This window comes from Myotis davidii, unplaced genomic scaffold (assembly GCF_000327345.1).
Source record: "Myotis davidii unplaced genomic scaffold, ASM32734v1 scaffold556, whole genome shotgun sequence".
Lineage (NCBI taxonomy): Eukaryota > Metazoa > Chordata > Mammalia > Chiroptera > Vespertilionidae > Myotis > Myotis davidii.
In genome coordinates this window covers 166,004-174,644 of record NW_006287671.1, presented here as the reverse complement: position 1 = coordinate 174,644, position 8,641 = coordinate 166,004, and the positions used below count along the sequence as shown (strand labels likewise).

Sequence of the window (8,641 nt, the reverse complement as noted above, 5' to 3'; positions counted from 1 at the left end):
AACCAAGGGACACGGACACCGGGGGTGGGGTGGGGGGTGGAGGGTGATGTGGGGACAGGGACACATATGTAATATCTTAATCAATAAAAAATATATTTAAAAAAAGAATATGTTTTAGTGATTTTAAATACACACATATTATTAATTTCAGAGAAGAAGGGAGAGAGAGAGAGAGATGAAACATCAATGATGAGAGAGAATTACCAATTGGCTACCTTCTGCATGCCCATGACTGGGAAATTGAGCCCACAACCTGGGCATATGCCTCAAATGGAATCATGACCTCCTCGTTCATTGTTCAATGTTCAACCACTGAGCCATGCCAGGCAGACTTTAGGGGGTTTTTAACCATCAGTTTTTGGCTATTTGTTACTTATTTCTTTAGTAACAATTACCAAATTTGTGAACCAAAAAGAATGATTTCCATAAGTTAATTACTAAGATATTGAAAACTTTATTTTTCTCTCCTTAAGGAAATTGTAAAACAGTAAGTTGATTTTTTTGGTACGTGTATAGTTATGGGATCAAATTAACAGAAAAGTCAGTCTTTGACAGTTGATTCTCTTAGCTACTATATACAAAAAGTATATTAATAGAATTAAATCTGACATTACCATGGTGGTCTCTCCTTTATAAGCATCCTGAGACAAGCTCATTCTCCTCAGTTTGCAAATATCTGCCAATATTAAGGAATAAGCTGTCACTTTAGATCAAAGCATCCATGACTTGTATAACCAAGAAATCAAAGAAAAAGTGAAGACTGTAAGAGTAGTAGAACCTACAGTCCTAAGTATTCTACTGGATTGTGAACAAATAAATCTGAGAGGAACACTACTAACAACAGTTTTTCTGGAAGAAGTTACCTTCAGTAGTGCTGAGATCCGCTTAGTAAGATTTAAAAAGTTCACTATCTCCCATAAAGAGGGAAATTATATGTAAAGAACTGATTATGCCAGTTTAATTGGCCAGGTCCCAGTTGAGTTGTAAAAGTTCATTATATAGTATAATACAAATTCCTTACCAGATATACGGTTTGCAAATATTTTCTCCCATCCTGTGGGTTGTCTTTTCACTTAAAAAAACAATTTTTTTCTTTTTTATTGATTTCAGAGAGGAAGAGAGAGGGATAGAGAGACATGAGACATCAATGATGAGAGAGAATCATTGATCAGCTGCCTCCTGCATGCCCCACATGGGGAATCGAACCCACAACCTGGGCAGGAATCGAACCATAGGTCAACTTCCTGTTGCATGGGTCAAAGCTCAACCACTGAGCAACACCGGCCAGGCTTTACTTTTTTGATAGTGTCCTTTGCATTGCAAAAGTTTTTAAATTGGATGAAATCTTATTTTTTCTTTTGATGATTTGCGCTTTAGTTGTCACATCTAAGAAACCATTACTTAATCAATCTAATATCATGCAGATTTACATCTATATTTTCTTTTAAGAGTTTTATAGTTTTAGCTCTTATATTTATGTCTTGGGTCAACTTGGAGTTAATTTTATATATTAAGAATTAGTTCTTAGTATTAGTAGTATTAGTATCTACATTGTAGTATTACTGTGGGATAATTGATGGTCAGTATTAAATTTGGTGAATTAAAAACAATGCTATAATTTTCCTTCTCGCCATTAATTTTTTAAAGATATGCAATTTTTAATTTTTTCAAGGCGACAATATCTGATTTCAGAGTCAAATAATTACAAGGGTCATAATAAACAGAAGGCCCTGCTCCATCTGTCATCACTGATAACTGCTTCCCAAAGGAAAACTGTTGTTCTGCTGCTTAATTCCACATTTCTAAAGAGCACGTTTCTATTGCCATGTCTTAGTTTTTCAGTTTTAGCCATTTTATGCCATTTACTAATTCCCCAATATGTTTATGTGACATTATTAAGTATTTATGTATATTTTAATGTCTATTATGTATTGTCCACAAAATCCCATGTTATCATATCAGTCAGGAGAGGTTAATTATGCCACATTAACAAAATTCCATAAAACCCTCAGCAGACTGCAACAATAAAGGTTTACTTGTCATTCACACTGCATGTCCAGTGGCAGGTCAGCTTGTAGTTCTGTTCTATGGTGTCTTCACTCAGGACTCAGATGGCCAGAGGCAGCCCATCTTGTGGCAGGGGCAGAGACATGGCTCCTGAAGCTTCTTCCTGGAAGGGACACATTGAGTTGTGCCCCTATTTCATTGGCCACAGCAATTCACACTGCCAGGTCTGTCATCAATAGGGCAGGGAAGTATAATTCTCCTCCAGAGAGGCACCATCAAGTGTTCTTAAAACAATCATACAGCGTACCTGTAGTTTATAATCTCCTCTTTCTTGGGTTTGCTTAGTTTTCTTTGTACCTATCATCATTTCATCTTTATATGTTCACAAGGTTCAAACACAGGCCATTGATCAGTTCTGATTTTTTCCCCCCTTGGAGACATCCCCTCTAGAGCCCTCCATCCTTTATCAGAACAAACTGGTTGCTCTAAAGACCTGCTACATAGCTGTCATCCTGGAACTTCCCTTCACTGTCATCCCAGGGGAGAGAGAGACAGAGAGACAGAGACAGAGAGAGAGGCACATCAATGTGTGAGAGAAACATTGATCAATTGCTTTCTGTAAGCACCCAGGGGATCGAACCTACAACCTGGGTATGTGCCCTGACTGGGAATTAAACCCACCACCTTTTGGTGTATGGGATGATGCTCCAACCAACTGAGCCACATCGGCCACATTGTTTTTTCTGTCAGAGCTCCTGTTTACCAGGCCCTATGTGTTTGTTTCTTAGTTTATACCCTTATTTTGGTGGAATACCTCTCTCCTGTAGCTTCATTAGCATTAAAACTTTTGAGAATTGTTTCATTTTGACATCTTTTTCTGTTTTCTGCATTGGCTCTATTTCCTTGGTTTCTTCTCTTATTTCTATTTTCTTCCTTCATGAAAGAAAGAGGGTTTCTTCAACTATCTGGTGGTCCTTGACTATACACCCACGTTTAAGAATGAGATGATAAATAGTTGATTAGAGCCTCTGTTGATATGGGCAGGGCTTGTCTACTGTTGGGCTTCACTATAAAGAGACAGGTGACAAGCCACATTCTCCATTATAAGACCCTCAAAGTCAATATTTGTAGGCCTTTTCTCTTGGACCAGCTACTTTTCCCCTAAGAGGAAGCTTAAGATCCCAGCATTCTAGCATCTGAATGAAGCTGGGGTTATGGCTTACAATTCAGTATATACAACTTCATTAATTCAGCTTTTCTGTGGAGAGAGTCATCCCTGTCTTCAGCCCTGCCTGATGTCCAGGGGAGTTCTGAGTCTGCCTCTCCAGAGAGGAACCCTCCCGTCCTCTGCTGAGTTAAGACAGCATGGAATGGAGTAGGGATTAGGGGGAATGAAGGATCTGACTTCTTTATAAAACTTTCATGATGAATTGTGGTTTGCAGCCCACTCTACGTCTGCTTTCAGAGGTGTGGCAGTTCCAGTTTCAGACCTTTCCAGGGTCTGTGATGTAAACAGGTTCACCTGGCTGGCTCTACCTCTTCCCAGAAGCTTAGATATTCCCTTTCCTGGTATGGGTAAGCCAGTTATCACTCAACCATCTGCTGTCCATGTTCCTAAGTTTTGTCGACATCCTTCTTCAGCAGAAATCTCTCTTCCTATTTGCTTTGTCTTTTTTTTTTTGGTAATATATTTTATTGATTTTTTACAGAGAGGAAGGGAGAGAGATAGAGAGTCAGAAACATCGATGAGAGAGAAACATCGATCAGCCGCCTCCTGCACATCCCTCCCTGGGGATGTGCCCGCAACCCAGGTACATGCCCTTGACTGGAATCGAACCTGGGACCTTTCAGTCCGTAGGCTGACGCTCTATCCACTGAGCCAAACCGGTTTTGGCTATTTGCTTTGTCTTAATGGGTTTATACCTTTTTATTCCTTCACTGTCATTTTAGTGAGGGATCTGGAGTGGAGAAAAACGTGTGTTCAATGCACCATGTTTAACCAGAAGTCTTACTATTAGGTCCTAACATTATAGATGTAATGAAATTAACATATTTTTTAAGTAGGAAAAGTCCAAGTATACTTATAGGCAATTCCATAAGAATAAGTACAACAATAGAATAACTATAGCTAACTCTACTGAGTGCTTATATGTGCTAAGCAGTCTTTGAAAAATTTTTAAATATGGTTTTTCATTCATTCATTTTTAGAGAGAGAGGAAGGGAGAGGGAGAGAGAAACATGGATTGGTTGCCTCCTGTATGCGCCTTAATCAGGGACTGAACCTGAAACCTGGGTATATACCCTAACCAGGAATTGAACCGGTGACCTTACAGTACACAAGATAATCTTTAATCAACTATGTCACACTGGCCAGGGCGTATGTGCTAAGCAGTCTTTAAGTGCTTATATGTATGATAAATATTACATTTTATCCGCTCCATAACCCCATAGGATAGATGCTTTGATTCAACCCTTTGCAGTCTGACATCAGAGTCTCTACACTATACAATATGATACATCATTTTTTAAACTACAGGTAATCTTAATAGTTTTAATGTCAGGTTTCTAGTCAATCCCTGTTTATTAAGTTATATCTAAAGTTTTCATGCAGATTTTGAACATTTACCAGACATCATTTGATGTGGCAAAGCTAGCATCACTTTTGACACATTTTTTGAAGGTAATTGTTGGCGGTAGAACAGTAGTCTGACACATTTTAAAGCTAGTCATTTAAACTGGGAAGCCTGGCATGTGTTTGTTTTATAATACAGACATATGGGTACTTCCTCTTAAAGAAAGCAGTTACCATCTGCAATCTGAGAGGTCAAAGAGAAGCAATTAGAAACCCCACATTAGTACAATAAAACTTTAAAGTGCCTGTTTAAATGAAAACTCTTATCATCAAATTGTCGAACATATTAAGTTACTGATGGCCTTGAATGCCCTGATTCAGATCATTTAACCCCTCATTCTTTGAAGATTTTAGTACCAGACTCATTATCACTCCCTCCAAGGCTATTCACCACTCCAAGGGTACTATACCTCCAGTGGATAATTCTTTGTGATACCCCTTCCTGCCTCTCAGTTCCTTCACTATGACTCTTCAGATGATTTGTGCCACCTGCTAATTGCAGCTTCCTACTTTCACAATTATTTCCTACACCTTGACATTACCGGTAACTACAGCCCCTCTTCTAATTTTAATTTCAAGCCTCCGGCTCTCCAACCCATCTCTTATGTTTTCAGCTCATTCTTTAAATTTATATCTTGCTCACATAATAATCCAGAATGGGTGTTCCAGGTCAGAGGGCAGCTCTCCTTCATCCAGGCACCTTTCTTTCTTGTGGCTCTGTCAATCTGGGCAGTTTGTAGTCACCTGCATAATCCAGCTGGCAGAAAGGGAAAAAATGCATGAAGGAGGCACACTGGCCTGGCAATGGCAGACATCATTTCTGTTCACATTTCACTAGCAACAACTTAAAGCCTGACCATACCTAACTGAAAGAGAGGCTGAAAAAACACACAAAAACAAACAAACAAAAAAGACTATGTGCCTAGGAAGGAGAATAAATTGTGATGGACAATTAGCAATCTGCCAAAATGATCTTGCTCTCTATTTCGCCGAGAAAATAGAAATAACTAGAAAAGAAGTACTTTGTTCTGCTATCAAATCCACAAACCTACTTCAATATGTCCTATATAGGTGGGCATGGAGCGGGGAGGGGATTAGATTTCTAGGCTGTCCCTGATCACAAAGGGGCAGTTTCCAAGCTGTTAGAACATGGTCCTAGTAACTATACACTTAATCACAAAATTGAAACATACCTTCCCTTCCTTGCACTTTTCAATCTTTGTGGAAGGAAACTCCTTCCGTCCCCTGCTTTTGTGAATGGCCAATTTACCTTGATTTGGAGATTTTGCATTATCTTAGTTCTCTCCCTCTTTCTTTGCTGGCTTCTCTCATCTAGATTAGATCCCTCCTTTAAAAAAAACTTATTTGTTGTTGACACTGGCTTCTCTCATCTAGGTCAGAACTTCTCAAACTTTAATGTGATACAAATCACTTGGGGTTCTTGTTAAGATTCAGCAAGTCTGGGGTGGGGAAGGCTGAGATTTCTAATAAACTCCCTGGTGATGCCATTGCCTCTGGGCTATTGACCACACTTTGAGTAACCAGGTTCTAAAGAGGATGTTCTCTAAGATTCTGCCCTTTGTTTTATTCTTTTTGTTACAATGATATAACTGTAGGCTGATAACTTCCCTATTTTCTAGTTCAATCTCTCTCTCTCTCTCTCTCTCTCTATATATATTATGCAGCTATCTGCCTACATAGACACCCTGAGGACAAGAATAGTGTCTTATTTTTTAAAAAACATATTATATTGATTTCTTCAGAGAGGAAGGAAGAGGGAGAGAGGGATAGAAACATCGATGATGAGAATCACTGATTGGCTGCCTCCTGCATACCCTCTACTGGAGATCGAACCCACAACCCTGGCATGTGCCCTGATGGGGACTCAAACCTTGACCTCCTGGTTCATAGGTCCACGCTCAACCACTGAGACATGCCAGGTGTCTCTTTCCCATATTTTAAAACCTTTATATTTAACTTCTTGGTGTCCATCTCTATCTGGCTGACTTTCAAACCTTTAAAATGGCCAAATCTAAAACTTGTATGCATATATGCATAACCCTTGGACAAGACAATAAGGGTGGTGAAGGCCTGGGGCTGGCAGTGCGGGAGGGTAGGAGAGGGCAATGGGGGAAAAGAGGGGACATATGTTAATGCTTTCAACAATGAAGATTTAATTAAAAAAAAAAATATATATATATATAAAGCAATTTTTACTCCTTTTTTCTATGATTATCTACAAAGTCAAAACCTCTTCACTATCTTGACTTTTCTTTTTCTTCTTCATATATGTTTTCATGCCATCCCCTCTTGCTGTAAATCCATTTATTTATTTATTTTTTTAATAAAAAATATATTTTATTGATTTTTTACAGAGAGGAAGGGAGAGAGATAGAGAATTAGAAATATCGATGGGAGAGAAATATCGATTAGCTGCCTCCTGCACATCTCCTACTGGGGATGTGCCCGCAACCCAGGTACATGCCCTTGACCGGAATCGAACCCGGGACCCTTCAGTCCGCAGGCCGATGCTCTATCCACTGAGGCAAACCGGTTTCGGCTGTAAATCCATTTAATTGCTAAATCCTGTAGATTCTGCTTCCATGTCATCTTTAAACCATGCTCTTTCAAATTCCTCCTGAGCTGCTTTTAGTTCAGACTCATTACTTTTCACCTGGCTTACTGCAGGTTCATCTGGCAGTTTTCCCACCTCTAATTTAAAAAAATGTATTTTTATTGATTTCAGAGAGGGAGAGGGAGAGGGAAAGGGAGAGAAAGAGAGAGAGAGAGAGACATCAATGATTGAAGAGAATCATTGATCAGTTGCTTCCTATACCCCCTACTGGGGATCTGAGCCTGAGACCCAGGCATATGCCCTGTGAGGTCCCGGTTCACAGGTCCACGCTCAACCACCGAGCCACACCAGCAGGGCCCACCTCTAATCTATATAAAAGGCTAATATGCAAAGTGTCCCCTCGGGAATTTGACCAGGAGACCAGGAGTTCCACCGCTCACCATGACCTGCGCTGATCACCAGGGAACAGCGTGGACGAAGGCAGGCCCCGGCTGCAGCAGGAAGGCCCTAATGGGCCCTGATGGAGGGCCAGGCCTAGGAACCCTACCCTGCATGAATTTCGTGCACTGGGCCTCTAGTTTTTGTATACATTCAGGGATGGAAGGGAAGCTGAACTTTTCTTCCCCCTAACTTTGAAAGCACAAAGACTAAAAATACAGAATTCAATACAAAGTCATCTACTTGCCACCTCAGGCCCCATTCTCCTGGCCTCTGCCACTTCTCAACATGCCGTAGGGCCTAGGGTCTTCCCGTTTGCTTTTTCCTGAACACTCTCACTAAGTCACCTTCCTAAGTTCTCCAGCCACCCCTTCTCGCTGTATAAGCTTCCTCATCTCCTTCCCCGTCCCTCAAAGGCCTTCTCCATGCTGCCTTTCTCTCCCATACCCGGCAGGCAGTGAGCAGTTCCTTCGTCTTCCACAGTACTCTGTATTTTTCTCTCATGGTGTGTCTTTTATGGGTTTCATCTTTGTTTTATTCCTTACTCTCTGAAGGAAGGGATGGCATCTTCAACTGCCCCCGCTACCCCTGCAGCATCTTACCGATAAGGGCGTGTGTGTCTCCCATTAGTGATTTAGGGAGATAATGTGATGCAACGGTAAGCCCTCCGGAATTTTGAAGGCAGCACAGCTTCAAATTCCGGCTTTTCCATTGATTAGTTTGAGGCTTTGGGTGAGTCACGTCATTCGGCTGGTAAAATGAGGACATTGCTACCTGACAGAGCACCAAGGGAGACAGCGTGGAAGCGCTTTGTTAACTCCGCGGAGAAACCAGCCATGTCCGCTATTTTCCTCACGGAGACCCGACGCAGCCTCGCCATTCCCAGCCGGGCGTGCAGAACCATCCCCCCTCACTCCCTGAGGAGCGAGAGCCGAGCGGCGGGGCACCGGGGCCCCAGGTGCCCCGGCCCCTTCCCCCTCCCAGCGCCG

At 41.2% G+C, this 8,641-nt stretch overlaps 1 long non-coding RNA gene across 1 annotated transcript in view; it reads right to left on the bottom strand.

The window, feature by feature from the left end:
• The window catches only part of LOC107182420, a 37,878-nt gene extending 32,486 nt beyond the window's left edge, over positions 1–5,392 (bottom strand). The window contains exon 1 of the long non-coding RNA XR_001513141.1: positions 5,283–5,392. This is a non-coding gene — a long non-coding RNA (uncharacterized LOC107182420). The remainder of the gene's footprint in view (positions 1–5,282) is intronic.
• Positions 5,393–8,641: the final 3,249 nt, after the last annotated feature.